The 18,399-nt window shown below is 41.7% G+C and overlaps 1 protein-coding gene across 6 annotated transcripts in view; it reads left to right on the top strand.

The window, feature by feature from the left end:
* The window catches only part of nlgn3a (neuroligin 3a), a 292,218-nt gene that overhangs the window by 248,008 nt on the left and 25,811 nt on the right, over positions 1-18,399 (top strand). The window lies entirely within an intron of this gene.

The raw sequence follows: 18,399 nt of genomic DNA, 5'->3' as shown, positions 1-18,399 counted from the left end.
CAGGTCATGCCTCACAAATCTTATTGAGTTCATTGAGGAGGTGACAAGACAGGTCGACAAAGGTCGAACAGTGGATGTGATGTATATGGACTTCAGAAAGGCATTTGATAAGGTTCCCCATGGTAGGCTCATTCATAAAGTCAGGAAGTGGGATACAGGAAGATTTGGCTATCTGGATTCAGAATTGGATGGCTGACAGAAGGCAGAGAGTGGTTGTAGAAGGAAAGTATTCTGCCTGGAGGTCAGTGTTGAGTGAGGTCCCGCAGGGCTCTGTTCTTGGGCCTCTGCTCTTTGTAGTTTTATAAATGACTGGATGAGGAGATTGAGGGGTGGGTTAGTAAATTTGCAGATGACACAAAGGTTGAATGTGCCATGGATAGTATTGAGGGATTTTGCAGGCTGCAGCGTGCCATTGACAAGATACAGAGCTGGGCTGAGAAATGGCAAATGGAGTTCAACCTGGATAAATGCGAAGTGATGCATTTTGGAATGTCGAACCCGAATGCTGAATATAGGATTAAAGACAGGATCCTTGGCAGTGTGGAGGAACAGAGGGATCTTGGTGTTCAAGTATGTAGATCCCTCAAAGTTGCCACCCAAGTGGATAGGGTTGTTAAGAAAGCATATGGTGTTTTGGCTTTCAATAACAGGGAGATCAAGTTTAAGAGCAGCGAGGTTTTGCTACAGTTGTACAAGTCTCTGGTGAGACACTTGGAATATTATGTCCAGTTCTGGTCGCCCTACTATAGGAAAGATACAGAGGCTTTGGATAGGTTGCAAAAAAGGTTTACCAGGATGCTGCCTGGACTGGAGGGCTTGTCTTATGAAGAGAGGTTGACTTAGCTTGGATTTTTCTCTCTGGAGAGAAGAAGGAAGAGAGGTGACCTGATCAAGGTGTACAAGATAATGAGAGAAATATAGAGAGTCAATAGACAGAGACTTTTCCCCAGGGCAGGATTGACTGGCACGAAGGGTCATAGTTTTAAGATATTAGGAGAAAGGTACAGAGTGGACATTAGAGGAAGGTTCTTTACGCAGAGAGTTGTGAATGCATGGAATGCATTGCCAGTGGTGGTGGTGGAAGCAGAGACATTAGGGACATTTAATTGACTGCTGGACATGCACAGGGATAGCAGTGATTTGAGGGGTGCATAGGTTAAGTTATTTTATTTTACATTAGTATTAATCCTCGGCACAACATCGTGGGCCAAAGGGCCTGTTCTGTAGTGTACTTTTCTATGTTCTATGTAAGTGGATACCATTCTGTTTGAGCATGCTAATCAGAAGTACTTCAGCAATCTTTAATGAGCTGCTGATGGATTGAATAGGAGATGACTGGATTGGAAGTCGAGCTATCGCATTGTTTGGACTATGGCCATATTTGTGCAGGTACTTAGGATTTATTTCCCATTTTTCTAGCAGATGACTGTGCTTGCTGTGTTGGGAAATGGGCTGAGAAGGCTGCTCTTTTGTGCGATCATTCAGTTTCACATTCTCACAGCTACATTCTGGCACCAGTGCATCACCAGCTGGCAGGAAATTGGGGGGTAGAGGGATTAATTGTGTGTTATACTTGATATAGTCAGAGGACATTTGGACATTTGCATAACAGCCCTTGGTGAAAGGCTGTCTCTTTAGGCTCAGAATTCTTGAAGCTGCCAGAATTCTGAACTTTCTGTGAATTCACCTGATATCAACCTGTTGTTTAAGGCTTTACTCATGCTAATTTCTTTAATTTTTCACAATTATTTGTTGGTAACGAAGAAAACAGGACCTGGTTATGTTATTGATACTGGCCTTGGAGATAATTAAGCACAGTTTGTATCAATCTTAGCGTTCTAGATTGGCAGATGCTGTCACTGAGCTTTAATTTCAGTTGTGAGTCAATACTAAACAATACCATTCACAACTCATACAAACATACAAATTAGAATCAATCATCGGCCACTTTGACCTTTGAAATTGCTCTACCATTCAGTATGATCATGACTAATTTGATTTTAAGGAGGAGGAAGTGAGAACTGCAGATGCTGGAGATCAGAGTCGAGAGTGTGTTGCTGGAAAAGCACAAGAGGTCAGGCAGCATCCGAGGAGCAGGAGAATCAATGTTTCGGCATAAGCCCTTCATCAGGAATGACACTTGTGGACCGGGGCTGAGAGATAAATGGGAGGAGAATGGGGTGGGTAGCTGAGAAAGCAATAGGTGGATGAAGGTGAGAGAGAAGGTAATAGGTCAGATGGGGGAGTGATGGACAGGTCCGGTGGGCGGTGCCAAGTTGGAGGCTTGGGACTGGGATAATGAGGGGGGAGGGGAAATGAGGAAGCTGTTGAAATCCACACTTATCCCATGTGGTTGCAGAGTCCCAAGGTGAAATAAGAGGCATTCTTCTCAAGGCGTTGGGTGGTAACGGTTTGGTGTTGAGGAGACCTAGGACCTGCATGTCCTAGACAGAGTCGGGCAGGGGGGCGAGGGGGGAGGTGGTGGAGCAGTATTGACGTGTTCAGGCACGGAGCAGTGATGTTGGTGGGTGCAGGCGTCCCAGAGAGATGTTCTCTGAAGTGATCCGCGAGGAGACGCCCTGTCTCCCCAATGTAGAGGAGACCACACCGGGTGTAACAGATGCAGTAAATGACATTGGTAGTGGTACAAGTAAATTTCTGATGGATGTAGAAGGATCCCTTTGGGGCCTTGGACAGAGGTGAGGAGAGTGGTTTGGGTGCTGGTTTTGCACTTCCTGCGATGGCAGGGAAAGATGCCAGGGGTGGGGTGTGGACCTGACGAGGGAGTCGCGGAGGGAATGGTCTTTCCGGAACGCTGATAGGGGTAGGGAGGGAAATATACCTTTGATGATGGGGTCCGTTTGGAGGTAGCAGAAGTGGCAGAGGATGATGTGATGTATGCGGAGGTTGGTGAGGTGGAAGGTAAGGACGGGGGGGGTGGGTGATTTCTGTCCTTGTTATGTTGGGAGGGGTGGGGTTCAAGGGCAATGGTGCGTGAAGTGGAGGAGATGTGCTGGAGGGCATTGTCAACCACGTGGGAAGGGAATTTGCGTCGTGGAAGAAGGAGGCCATCTGGGACTTTCTGAGGTGGAATTGGTCATCCTGGGAACAGGTGCCGCATAGGCAGAGGAACTGGGAATGAACTCCCATTCCCTGTATACCTCAGTAATCTTTCAACGCTTTTCTTATTAAGAACCCATTTACAGATGCTTCAAAATATTCAAATTTCTATATATTCTGCATTTAAAGGGAGATAACTCCAAAGATTCTTAACCCTCTAAAAGAAAAATAAATTCTCACTAACTCGTCTTAAATGGGCAATATGTCGATCATAAACAGTGAGCCGTAGTTCTCGAGTCTCCCATCATTCTTACCATGTGTACCCTGTCAAGATATCTCAGCATCATATATGTTTAGGGTAGGTGATTGCCTACTGGTATTATCACGAGACTATTAATCCAGAAACTCAGCTATTGATCTGGGAACCCAGAATTGAATTCCACTACAGCAGATGGAGGAATTTGAATTCAATAAAGCAATCTGGAAATAAAAATTTACCGATGACCATGAAATCATTGTTGATTGTTGGAAAAACCTATCTGGTTTACTAAGGTCCTTCCGGGAAGGATATCTGCCATACTCACCTGGTCGGGCCTACATATGATTCCAGACCCACAACAATGTTGTTGACTCTCAATTGCCCTCTGAAATGGCCTATCTAGCCATTCAGTTCTGCCAATCGCTACAAAGTCTCAAAGAAATTAAACCAGATGGATTATCTGGCATCGACCTAGGCACCAGAAAAGACAACAGCAGAAACATCTCTGTCGACCCTGCAAAGTCCTCCTTCTTAATATCTGGGGGCTAATGCCAATACTGGGAGAGCTGTCTTACATGACTAATACAACAGCCTGACATCGTCATACTCATGGAATTATACCTTGTCCCAGACACCACCAACACCATCCCTGAATATGTCCTGTCCCAATGGCAGGACAGACCTGGCAAAGGTGGCAGCACAATGGTATGCAGTGAGGAGGGAGTTGCCTTGGGAGTCCTCAACATCGACTCTGGATCCCATGACATCTCATGGCTTCACATTAAACATGGGCAAGGAAACCTCCAGCTGATTATCACATATTGTTCTCCCTCAGCTGGTGATTCGATTGTCCTCCATGTTGAACAATACATGAGGATATCAAGGGCACAAAATGTACTCTGGGTGGGGAACTTCAGTGTCCACCACCTCGAGTGTCTCGGCATCAGTACTACTGATCGAGCTAGTTGGGTCCTAAGGGACATAGCTGCTAGACCGGGTCTGCAGAAAGTGGTAAGGAAACCAAGGCAAAAGTGAGGACTGCAAATGCTGGAGATTAGAGTTGAGATTGTGGTGCCAGAAAAGCACAGCAGGTCAGGCGGCATCTGAGGAGCAGGAGAGTCGACGTTTCGGGCAAAAGCCCTTCATCAAGAATAATACAAGGGTAAGGGAACCAGCAAGAGGGAAAATCATACTTGCCCTTATCCTTATCCTTGTGGAGATGAAGTCTCGTCTTCATGTTGAGAATAACCTGCACTGTGTTGTGTGACACTATCACTGTGCTAACTTGGACAGACTTCAAACAGATCAAGTAACTCAACACTGGCCATCCATGAGGTTCTGTAGGCCATCAACAGCAGCAGAATTGCACTCCAGCACAATCTGAAACCTCATGGCCTAGCATAACCCCCACTCAACCATTACGATCAAGCCAGGGGAATCAACCCTGGTTCAATGGAGAGTGCAGGAAGGCATGCCAGGAGAAGCACCAGGCACACCTAGTGAAGCCACCAAACGGGACTACTTACATGCCAAACAGCATAAGCAGCAAGTGATGGAGCTAAACGATCCCACACCAATAGATCCTGCCATATCCAGTCGTGAATGATGGTGGATGGTGAAACAATTCAGTGAAGGAGGAGGCTCCACAAATATTCCCATCCTCAATGATGGAAGAGCCCAGCACATCAGTGCAAAAGATAAAGCTGAAGCTTTTGCTGCAATCTTTAGCTAGAAGTGCAGATACCAGTCTAGATTCATTCCATGTGATATCAAGACATAGTTGGAGGTGCTGAATACTGAATATTACAGGCCCTAGCAACATTCCAGTAATAGTACTGAAGACTAATGCTCCATAACTTGCCACTCCCCTAGCCATGCTCTTCCAGCACAGTCACAACACTGGAATCTATCTGACAATGTGGACATTTGCCCAGGTATGTCCTGTACATATAACGCAGAACAAATCCAACTTAGCCAGTTACTGATGCATCGGTCTATCTTGATCATCAGTAAAGTGATGGAAGGTGTAATCAGCAATGTTATCAAGTAGCACTTGCTCAGCAGTAACCTCCACAGTGATGCCCGCTTTGGGTTCCACCAGGACCAATCAACACCTGACCTCACTACCACCTCAAAAGGGCTGAATTCTAGAAGTGAGGCGAGAGTGACCGTCCTTGACATCATTTGACAGTGTGTGGCATTAAGGAGCCTTACTTAGACTGGAATCAATGGGTATCAAGGGGCAAACTCTTCGGTGGTTGGAGTCATACCTGACACATAGAAAGATGGTTGTAGTTGCTGGAGGTCAGTCATCTCAGCTCGAGGACATCTCTGCCAGAGTTCCTCAGGGTAATGTCGCATGCCCACCCATCTTCAGCTGCTTCGTCAATGACTTTCCTTCCATCATAAGGTCAGACATGGGAATGTTTGCTGCTGATTGTACAATGTTCAGCACCACTCAAAACTCCTCAGACACTGAAGCAGTCCATGTTCAAATGCAACAAGATCTGGACAATATCCATGCTATGGCTGACAAGTGGCAAGTAATATTCACACCATACAAATGCCAGGCATTAACCATCACCAGTAAGACACAATCTAACCATTGCCCCTCAACATTCATTGGTATACCATTACTGAATTCCCCACTGTCAACATTCTGGGAATTATCATTGACTAGAAACTCAACTGGGCTCACCATATAAACACAGCAGATATAGAAGCAGGTCAGAGGCGAGGAATACTGCGGCGAGTAACTCACTTCCTGACTCCCCAAAGCCTGCCTCCAAAGCACAAGTCAGGAGTGTGATGGAATACTCCCTTCTTGCCTGAATGAGTCCAGCTCCAACAACATGGGTGGCACGGTGGCACAGTGGTTAGCACTGCTGCCTCACAGCACCTGAGACCTGGGTTCAATTCCCGCCTCAGGCGAGTGACTGTGTGGAGTTTGCACGTTCTCCCCATGTCTGCGTGGGTTTCCTCCGGGTGCTCCGGTTTCCTCCCACAGTCCAAAGATGTGCAGGTCAGGTGAATTGGCCATGCTAAATTGCCCGTAGTGTTAGGTAAGGGGTAAATGTAGGGGCATGGGTGGGTTGCACTTCGGTGGGTCGGTGTGGACTTGTTGGGCCGAAGGGCCAGTTTCCACGCTGTAATATAATCCAATCTAATCTAATCTAACACTCAAGAAATTTAACACCATCCAGAACTAAGCAGCCACTTGATTGGCACTACATCCACAAGCATCCCACTTCCTCCAACATCAATAGCAGCAGTGTGTACTATCTACAAGATGGACCACTTTCATTAAGAAGGACAAGGGAAGCAGATATATGGGAACACCACCACCTTCAGCTTCCCCTCCAAGCCACACACCATCCCGAATTGGAAATATATCATCATTCCTTCACTGTCACTGGGTCTCCCTAGTGGCATGGTGGGTCAATCCACAGCTGGCGGACTGCAGCAATTCAAGAAAGTAGCTTACCATCACCTTCTCAAGGGTAACCAGGGACAAGCAATAAATGCTGGCCAGCCAGTGACACCCATATCCCACAAATGAATATTGTTTTTAAAAATCAAGTCACCTCTTATTCTCCTAGATTCCAATATATACAAGCCAAGTGTTATAGTTCCAGCAGATGGTACTACTAAACCAATCGGATTCCACACTCTAATCTGACTTGATAGATCATGTGCTTCTTAAAAGTTTAGGTCACATCATTTAGCTTGGTAATTCACTAAAGCATATTTGCGTGTGGCTGAAGAGTTTCTTCAACAATAGAACATAAGTTTTATTACACAAAAGTAACAAAAAGAAACAAACCAAGCTTTTTAAATACAGAACACAATTGAAAGATCTCAAGACACAGCAGAAGTCTTGTTCTGTTTCCCGGTGCTATCCATTACAAAGACTCAAATCCAGAGAAATTCACTCTCTTTCTCCAATCTTCAAATTAGACTTAACATTCCCTGAATAAACCTGCACTCCTTTCCAGGAGAGAAACTATATTTAATTCTGACCCTCATCATGTCTTCATCAAAACTGCCTAACAGCTGTCATTCTCTGGATTTACTAAGCTAAGATCAATCCTTTATTATCTTAAACCAAAAATAAGCTCATGGCCTTCAGTGTTTGCCCCACATATTAAAACATTCACAATAAAACCAATCTTCCTTTAACAGCTTTGTAGTCCTTGACCTAGTCATCTTTTTTTAAAAATAGACTCTTCACAAAAGTAACATACCCATTTGTCATGATTTTTAAAACCCAAACTCTAAAAATGATATAAATATATATATACATATCATAGTCCTCTCATCATACTTTTCCTTTAAGAATGAAAATATATCTTAAAGAGGCATTTTAATTTCCCATCACAAAAATTATTTTTAGCACTATTTCTATGTTATGTAAACAGGATATATTGACATTGATATGCAATGAGTTTCATGGCAACCATTCTTTACATAAGGCAGTTTGAACCACAGCAATGGATTTCCTTCATTGGGGTCTTGATAAAGGGTGAGTCACGTCATTGTCTTTTCCAGGCAAAACAATAATATTTAACTTGCACAACTACAGGATTAAATTCCACTGCAATAACCATATTATTGACCCAAACGTTCTCCAAAACTATCGAAGGATTGTGATCTGTATAACTCAAAGTTTCTTCAGAGTCCTTTGTGATATAGATTTCAAACTGATGTTGAGCCAACACATGACTTAATATCTCTTTCTCCCCATCAGATATTTCCATGGCTATACAATTAGCTTCGTCAAACAATAACTGATAGGCAACTCGGTGCAAATTTTGTTGTGTCAGAGACAACAGCACACAGACAAAATGTGATTGGCATCAATAACCAGTTTTTCATAATTCGGTGCTGATAAAGCAATTAAAGAAGGCTTTCAATTTGTCAAAGGCAGTCTTACTTTCTTGTGTCCATTCAAATTTTTTACCCTTCTCTAACAAATTTGTCAATGTAGGCATTATAGTGTTGAAGTTCCACACAAACATCCAATTTAATTCACTGACGCAAAACATCCTCACTTTTCACTTCATAGCCATGATCAACAAAGTGAACCAAATAAGTCATTTTTCCTTTTGTCAAATTCTCATTTTAGCTACATATACACCAAATTGGATCTTTGTAGCCAACAATGCAGCCCTCTTGACTAGCACCCCATACGATTACTTAAACATTCATTCCATTTACTACCGACAGGCAGAGGTTGCAGTATGTATCATGTGCAAAAAGCACTGTGGCAACTCATCAAGGCTCCCTTGACAGCAGCTTCCAAACCAGTGAAGTCTGCTATCCAAGGACAGCAGATGCACAGGTTCATCCATTTGAAAGTTGCACTTCAAATCTCATGTCATTTTCACTTGGAATGACAAAATTTCATCACTGTTACTGGGACAAAATTCTGACACTCACTTTCCAACAGCACTGGGTGTGTACTTATACCACATGGATTGCAGATGTTCAAGAAGTCAGTTCACTACCATCTTCTCAAGTACCATTGTGAATAAGCAAGATATGTTGGCTTTGTAAGTGCAGTCAGAATCTCATAAATGAATAAAAAGTACTTGCGGATCTTTTTCTCTCACTGCTGCAAAGAATATAGGAGTATTTCAATACTGTAAATAATATCATAAACATAGATAGATCTTGATCACTTGTAATCAGCAATCTGGTCTAGCATGCAGTGTATAATGTAGTTTTATTTTGAAAGAGGCATTGTCTCAAGTCCCAATGCAAGTTTCTCATCAATATATTTTGGTCCCTTTTCTCCTCCAACCTCTGAAATATCCCTTTTTGTTTCATTTGTTTTGAAGAAAGCTTCAAGATCTATTGAAGCACCAACATAATTTCACTCTCCATAACTGCTGGCAACACGCCTGGTATTTTCAGCACTTCTAATTTTTATTTTTTATTTTCCAGCAACCACAGTGGTGTTACCTTTTTGAATTCCTTTCTCCTATGATTTTACTGACAGAAAAGCCTATACCAGCTATATAACTTCAAACAATATTTCTCACTAACAGTTGGCAGTCATGTGTCAACAAAGTTTCAGGCATCACTACCAATACCTGGAAATCTCTATCTCAGATTGCACCAGTGAAGGTTTGCGCACCAGTACCCATATCTGTAACATTCTCTCCCAGATAAAACTCTGTTCGTTTATTCAGAGGTTCAGATGAAGAATTAACTCCATCTTTCTGAATCAGAGTATAATGCATGTATTAGAGCATGGAAAATTGTTTCACCTGCTGCTGGATCAAATCCAATTTCATACACAACAAAACGTGCCAGATATGTTGATGAGCGCTTCAACAGTAGATGAGAAATGAAGGTAAACTTTCTATGAAAAAGCTCAGACCTCAAAAATGAGTGAGAGAACAAGATTTTCCACGCATATTAGAAATTTCTGGACAAGGGTTTGGTTGTGACCAAAGACCTTGTATGTGAGGTAATGTAATAGCATTTTGCAAGTGGGAGAGAAGTAAATCTAAAGATAGAGAAAAAATTGGCTTAAACATTGAATTTTTTCTATTTAAAATATTTATGTTGTACTGTTCATTAGAACTGGAAACTAACTTGTTCACATAGCAGGGTTATAAGATTCATGGTTTAGGAAGCTACTTATTATCAAACCATCAATAAAAGAGATAATTTAAAATACAATACAAAATCCTCATTGGAATTATTCCAGGTAAAGCCATTCAGATTAGCTGAAGGCTAAGAATACGAACATGCAATTACGTTCATTTGATTATGTGATTTTAACCCTATCACTTGATAGAAACTAGGATAGTGAGCTGATTTAATCACCCTGGTGACTGGTCTATGATCTCTTGCTCTAATACTAATGTCTTGAACTTTAACCTATGTTGTATAATGGTAATTGTTTTAAAGGACTTGATGTTAATATTACACTAAGCTCCACTTAATCTGATGGCATCACACATCCTTTGTGAGCCCAGTTAAGTTCAGCACAAGAACCCAAATAGAGCAGATTTGTTCTGAACAGCTCCCTAGAGCACTGAGGAATCATGCCTACCTGGTTAATATAAATTGTACCTATTACTATCATGCGATTAGTTACTTTGTCATGTATGACAAGTACCTATTCTGTTTAGACTAACCACTGGTCTTAGATTAGATTACTTACAGTGTGGAAACAGGCCCTTCGGCCCAACAAGTCCACACAGCCTCGCCGAAGCGCAACCCCTACATGTACCCCTTACCTAACACTGCGGGCAATTTAGCATGGCCAATTCACCTGACTTGCACATCTTTGGACTGTGGGAGGAAACCGGAGCACCCGGACGAAACCCACGCAGACACGGGGAGAACGTGCAAACTCCACACAGTCAGTCGCCTGAGGTGGGAATTGAACCCGGGTCTCTAGTGCGGTGAGGCAGCAGTGCTAACCACTGTGCCACCGTGCCGCCCAGGTCTGTCCTGTACCACTGATAGTTAAAGAGGCTGTAGATTCAACATAGAAACAAAAGGGTTGATGGCAGCTGACTACTGAAACCAGAATACCACAAGTTGGCAGCACTGGTAGCTGAAAATATGGAACAGCATTAATGTGGTATTGCGATATATACTACAGGCCCATGAAATGCCCAATGTGCATATTCAAGCTGTTGGTAAAGACCATTTCTCAAAGCCCACCTTTGCCTCAAACTGGCACCATACTTTTCCCACCCCCTTATTCAGTCTGATATGCATTTCAGATTAAAAGCTAACATCAGACACAAAAAAAAATCAAGTACCACCAATAAATTTTAAAAACAATACCATAACAATTTAGTAAACTGGGAAATAAATATTGGACTCCATTAATTTGGATTTTAAAGTCCTTTAGATTATAGATCAAGGAATTGTAGATTTCAAAAGTTTTGTCATTTAATGAAAGATTAAGTTAAAGATGGAGGTGGGAGATTAGCATGGTGAACATTACAGTAATCATGCAAGATGGTGGGGAAAAAGCACAACATGTTTGAAAAATCAATTAATATTGATCAAATATAGATATAAAAGGAGTTGACAGAAACAAGAGGCGAGGGATCAAAGACAAGAGATAAGATGTATGTTTATCTGGTGACAATCTTTCTCTTGCATCATGATGATTAATGCGAGAAACGTGTTACCGGAGCTTAGATAATGGAAAGGTATTTAACTTTGGATAGATTTGAGCTTTATGGTCAATGAAGAGTTATAGGAAGAATACTTTATTGGTTAAGAAGAGGAAACCAAATTGTGTGGAGACAGTTGAACTACCCCCCTCCACCCCCACCCCATCAACATAATAAGTGGCTTTGGAATTGTAATTGGTGAGGTTAAAAAGGAAACTGTGCAGTTGTTCCTCCACCATTATAATTCTCAAATATCAGTAAAATGTTTCTTACTTATTGTGGGAGGGATATTTCTCACGGGGGATTTTTTTTTAATGTATTATTTCATGTGATATGGGCATTGTCAGCAAGGTCAGCATTTGTTGTCCATTCCTAACTGCTCATGAACTAAGTGACATAGTAGGTCATTTCAGAGAGCAGTTAAGAATGTACCATATCAGCCTGGGTCTGAAGTCACATATAAGTTTTATAATAGTTGAAGTCAGGTTTTAAATTTTGTCCCTCCAGCATTAACCTGGGCCTCTGGATTTTTTGCACTGTGCCACCAGTTTACCCCAACTTTCTCATCAAGAACTGAAATAACTGCACAGAGATCGGTATCACGTCATCAAGTCACGCTTAATTTACATGTGCAGAATACATGGGCTTTTACCAACCACCTCAGAACCAGTCCCAAGAATCAGGAGACTCTGAATATCCTGATTATATTTCTTTTCTCTCTTTTTTTTCTCTTAGAAAGAACAGGATGTCCAATAATCCTGTTTTTCCTTTTGTTCTTTTTTTCTCATTATCTGCCCCCACATTACCGCCCAACTGTGGTGATTTCTTGTTTATATATGTCAGCCAGGCCTTCCCTGATTGGAACAAATTAACAAACCCAATCAAGGATCTCATAGTCAATGAGAGTCACCTGGCACGCATTCCAGTCATGACAACAACTTTCTCACTAATAACATCATTTTACCAGAACTTTCAAAGTCAAACATTTTCAAGGTCTCTTGTGGTGTAGTGACAGTATCCTGCTCTCCTGGCCAGGAGGTTAGGCTCAAGTCCTATCTGTGCGAGAAATATGTTATAGCATGTCTGAATAGATTGATTCAAAATACTTAAAAATCAAACATTCTTGAAATGGCCTCAGCAGTCACATGACAATAATTTTGTACTTATTTAAATATATAGCATGATCATAGGCAAACTCCAGTACCCAAGCTATGTCCTAAAATTTTCAAGAATTTTGATTGTCCTGGGATTTTGGAAGAGAGGTTATTTTTATTGATCAGTAACAGCTACAAAGAAACCTGTTTCTTTTGAAGCTAGCAGCGCTAAAGTGAAAGTGTAATTGCAGTGTTTCAAAAAGGAGAGGCAGACAATCTCATTAAATAAATCATTAGCAGTTGGAAACTATTGGGAATTGGGAAAATTCAGACCTTTTCTAATCCAATTAATTATGAATGTGACATTTGTGCCATAAATGTGTAATGCTTGTTAATCCCTTAATAATTTTAGTCATTTAAGGAAAGAAGGTAACATTATAGGTGAACACTGTGAATGTAAAATGCCTCTTAGCTTTCTAGTGTTGATGCGATCAACTATTTTGGGATCAGACATTTTTATTTCATTAAAACAATAAAGAGCATATGCTGCTGACATCAGTGAGAGTGTCTCATGAACAACAATTAAAACTTGTGGTTTAAACCAACAGTTCCAATTTACAAGCTGTTTTAAGTTCTTTGTTACGTATTATTATGTATCTGTGTCAGTATAACTTGCAATTTTTTCTACAATTCTATAATTCCTGGTTCAAATATCAGACTCACAAATAGAGTAATTAAACTTATGAATAGCGACATCTTCTACAAAACTTATCTTGCGTAGATCTATAAATTAATAGGAACAGAAAAAAAACAAGAAGCAAGCTAGAAGCTCAAGATAAAGAGATAAAGCACAGGGCCAATGATTGGACAAAGGGCTCATATTCTGGTGAAGATGTGAAGCATGCAAATTTAGTGCAGCCATCTCAATTGCATGATCATATTATAACATTGAGAGACCCCTATATTTGCTTCTGTCTCAGTACTCTGCAGGGGTATGAAGAGGTGGATGTGCAGCCAGTCTTCTGTTTTTAAAGCAGTTTGCTCCTTTTAAAGGAAAGGTGCAATGAATCACAAAAGACTACTGCTATAGTCAAATGGAAGGCAAGGTGAGAGACCAAGCTCCAGGATTGCAGAAGCAGCCTTAATGCTGGAAGCAGACAGGAGGAAAGCAGCCTTATTTCTGTAAAGAGTCCAGGACTTCAAAGAAAACCATCAAAAAGAAGTTGAAACAGATGGCCAACGAGGTCAATTCCCTGTATGAATTCAAGAAACTGGCAGCAGTGTCACTCGAGGTCCAAGATCAGTGAATGCATCTTGTTGTTCTGATTTTCTCTTTTCAGATACCCAGAACTGCAGCCTGACCAGCACAGCAACCACAGGTGGTGGTGATAGAGAGCAACAGTTGGGAGATAGCAGCATACTGGGGAGAGATGGTAAAACAGTGAAGAGAGAAAGTTGCATACTGACAGTATTATTGAACTAATAACCATAGACTGCGGATAATGCTGTGGAGACTTGGGTTCAAATCCCACCATGATACCTGGTGGAATTTAAATTCATTTGATAAATTCAGAACTAAAAGCTAGTCTCAGAAATGGTCACCGTGAAATGGTCATCGAGTGTTGTATAAAAGCTGATCTGGTCCACTAATGCCCTTCAAAGAAGGAGCATTCCCAGTTGGTTTGGCCCACATGCGAATTCAATGTGGATAACTCTGAACAGCACTTTGAAATGACCTAGAAAGTCACTCAGTTCAAATGTGATTAGGAATAGGCAACAAATGCTGGCCTTGCTAGTGATGCCCTAATTCCACAAAAGAGTAAAGAAAAAAGTCTGTGTGCCATTGATGAAGGAGCCCTGTCAGTTGATTTGGTACTTATAACCAGCAGCTACGATTCTGACACTTCTGTAGATTGGAAGCTAGTATGAAGCTGAAATCAGTACATGTGACTCATGGGACATAACTTGGCTACAGTCATTCAGGAGTTAAAGGGTGGTTCTTCTGCCATCCTAGTGGAAGGTAAAATAACTGTAGAAAACTCAGGTATAGAAAACCCCATATGATCCAATGTACAGGAAAATCATGGTCAGAAGCACAATGTTTATCGTCCATCCCTGATTGTCCTGGAGCAAGTGATGATGAGTCCATGTGGAGTAGGGAGTTCCAGAATTTCAACCCAGTGACATTGAAGCAACAGCACTTTATTTCCAAGTCAGGGTGGTGTGTATTAAGCTTTATATAGCATCTTTCACAACTACCGGATGCACCAAAATACTCCATTGCCGATTAGTATCTAGTCACAGTTATCAGGAAGGACACATAACCAATTTACAGGTAGTAAGTTCCCACAAGCAACACTGTGATAAGGACCAGATAATGTTTGTATGATATTGATTCAGGGAGAGCTATGAGCCAGTCCACTAATAATAGTTTCTTAGATTTGTTTTCAAAATATTCCCAAGGAAATACGTACATTACCCCAGTTTAATTTGTTATCTAAAAGAGGGAACCTTCAAAAATGCAACATGCAATTAGTACAGACTTTCAGTTTGACTCATTTTCTACATCACAACAGTGACTGCACTTCAAAAGTATGCATTTGGCTAAGAAATGTTTTGGAGTGTATGGTGAGTTTTTTGCTCAAGTCCTAAGTGAGTCTTGAATTTAGAACCTTATAACTCAGAACTAAGTGTACAACTAAACCTTTCCTGACACTTGGAGGTGGTGGTGTTCCCATGTGCCTATTGTCTTTGCCTTCCTGAGCACTGCAGATTTAGCAAGTATGATCGAAGAAACATGCATCTTATTATATGAGACATACATACTACAGCCATGGTTCACTCAGCCATGGTGGGTGAAGTGCTGGTCCAAAAGGCTGCTTTATATCACATGGTAACAGGTTCCTTGAGTATTGTTGAACTATACTTATTCAGTCGGCTATAAATTCCTGACTTGAGGCTTATAAATAGTGGAAATGATTTGGGAATCACGGTAAGTAACTCACTCAGAATTAGAATATCTGACTTGGTTTTTATGTGGCTGGTGCAGTTAACTTTTTATGATTAAACTCCAGGACAGTGATATAACGTGTTCTTTTTTGGGAGGCGGGTGGGTAAGCAAGGGTTGAGAATTCAGTGTTTCATTGGTAATGCAGTTGAATATCATGACAAAGTAGTTTGACTCCTTCTTAATTTATATGGTCATTGCCCAGCACTTATGTGGCACAAATGTTACTGTCACTTATCAGCACAAGCTTGTATGTTGTCCAGGTCCTACTGCATATTAGCATGGACTGCTTCATCAAGAGGAGTTGTAAATGTAAATTAACTTCTTGTATTGTGATCAAGCATCCTCACTTCTTACCTTATGATGAAAGGAAAGGTACCATGAAGCAGCTGAAGATGCATGAATCAGGCAAACTCGGTTGTGAAACTCTTGTGACAATGTCCTGGGATTGAGATGATTGGCCTCCAGAAATCACAGCCACCTTCCTTTAGAATATGTCAGGTCATGGGGTAACAGATTATGATGGAATACATTGTAATGCTGCTAATAATCTAGAGTGCCTCATGAATGCCCAGTTTAATAGTTACCCAGGAAAACCAAAATGATTAAAAACCTGCATTAACTCCTAGCTCAGTTCTGAGGAAGGGTCACTGGACCTGAAATGTTAACTCTGCTTTCTCTCCACAAATGCTGCCAGACTTGCTGTGTTTTTTCAGCAAATTCTATTTTTGTTTTTAACTCTTTGGTAACTATTCAAACTGAACCTCTGACTTGCCTCTGAACACATCAACTCAACCGCAGGCCTCCCAGAAGCCTTTGACTCCATATATCCACTGTTCCCACCTCACCCCCACTGACCTGACCTGATGTCACTGAATCTGACATCTATCCCTACCACTGCTAGACCCAACAAACAATATGCAGACCATACAGAGATCAGTGTGGTTGTGGATAGTGTAGAAGGATACAGCAGGATGTCAGTCATTGCAGATATGAGCTGAGAGGTGATAGACGGAGTTTAATCTATGTAAGTGTGAGGTACTGGGCTTTGGGAGATCAAATGTTAAGGAAAAGTATACCATCGATGTGCAACTTAGTTGGACTGGCCTTGCAAAATTACCCATAGTGTTCAGGGATGTATAGGTTGGTTGCATTGGCAGTGGGAAGTGCACATTTACTGGGATGGAGTGAGGTGGTGGGTCTGGGCAGGATACTCTTTAGGGAGTTTATCTGAACTCATTGGGCTGAATGGCCTGTTTACACAGTGTCAGGATTCTACGGATTCTAAACAGTTAATGGCAGAACCCTGAAGAGTATTGATATGCAGAGGGATCTTGGGGTTCCAGTCCATAGCTTGCTGAAAGTGGCCACACAAGTAGATAGGGTGGTAAAGAAAGTGTATGGCATGTTTGCCTTTATTGCTCAGGGGAATTGAGTACAAGAGTCAGGATGTCATGTTGCAGCTTTATAAGACTTCATATAGGCTACACTTAGAGTATTGCATTTAATTCTGGTCACCGTATTACAGGAAAGATGAGGAGATGTTGGAGAAAAGGTTTACCAGGATGCTGCCTCGGTTAAAGGATATGAGCAATAAGGAGAGGCTAGAAAAACTTGGGCTGTTTTCTCTGGAGCAGCAGAGGCTGAGGGGAGACTTGACAGAAATCTATAAAATTATGAGATGCATAGATAGAGTTGACGGTCAGAATCTTTTTCCCAGAGTTAAAATGTCTAAAACTAAGTGGGCATGCATTTAAGGTGAGGGGGCAAGTTTAAAGGAGACGTGAGGGGCAAATCTTTTACACAGAGAGTGGTAGGTGTATGGAATGTATTGCCAGGGGTGGTGGTGGAGACAGATATAATAGGGGTGTTTAAGGGACTTTTAGATAAGCACATGAATATGCAAGTAATGGAGGGATATAGACCAAGGGCAGGCAGAAGGGATTAGTTTAATATGGTATCATGTTCGGCATTATATAGTGGGCTTAAGGGCTCATTCCTGTGCTGTATAGCTTGATGTTCTATGTTCTAACCTCCAATGTGCTAGAAGACTGTACCTCTGTACACTGGCTCTGATACCTTCCTCCCAGCTTGCGCCAAGAGCTCTCTGTATCCCCACCCACTAACAGTCAAGTCTTCTTCTCAAACTACTCCCCTCCCACTGACACATCACATCCAGCTCCCCCATCACTGGAAACAACACTCTGTGTCAACACACTGTCTCGACCTGTATTAAACATTCATACATTTATCTGTCACCATACACCCATCATCCACCTACACTTAACCCTGCACCCCCCACCCACCTGGCACCTTCACCTCCCCCACTCATCTGGCAGCCTATCCCATCTTCCCACTTACCTGCTACACTATTCCACATTATCTTGCATACGTAACTTTTTCAGAAGCTGTCAAGGTGGCTGACTGTGTCACTGGACATATAAACCAGCAAATACCACTGCTGCTAAAAGCGCTTGGTTTCAACAATTACTTTTTCTGCTGCTGGCTGTGAGGGTTCTTAAGCAGATCTCTGCTGTCTCATCATTAGCATGAGACTCCAGAGCAGGAATTTCCAGAGTACCAGTCACCTAAATATGTCTGTACACTTTTTTTTATTTGATAAGACCTGGAAACAGACTTTGTTCAAAATTCATCAATGAAATGTTAACTGTGTTTTCTCCCCGTAGATACTGCCAGACCAGCTGAGTTTCTCCAGCAATTTCTGTTTTCGTTTCAGATCTTCAACATCTGCAGTTTTGTTTTTGTTTTATTTTGTTTGTTCGGAATTTCTGGGCCGTTGTGGATGAATGTTTGAGGGGATAGGGCATT

Source organism: Chiloscyllium plagiosum, chromosome 15 (genome assembly GCF_004010195.1).
Source record: "Chiloscyllium plagiosum isolate BGI_BamShark_2017 chromosome 15, ASM401019v2, whole genome shotgun sequence".
Taxonomy (NCBI): Eukaryota; Metazoa; Chordata; class Chondrichthyes; order Orectolobiformes; family Hemiscylliidae; genus Chiloscyllium; species Chiloscyllium plagiosum.
This window is presented reverse-complemented; position numbering and strand designations above follow the sequence as displayed.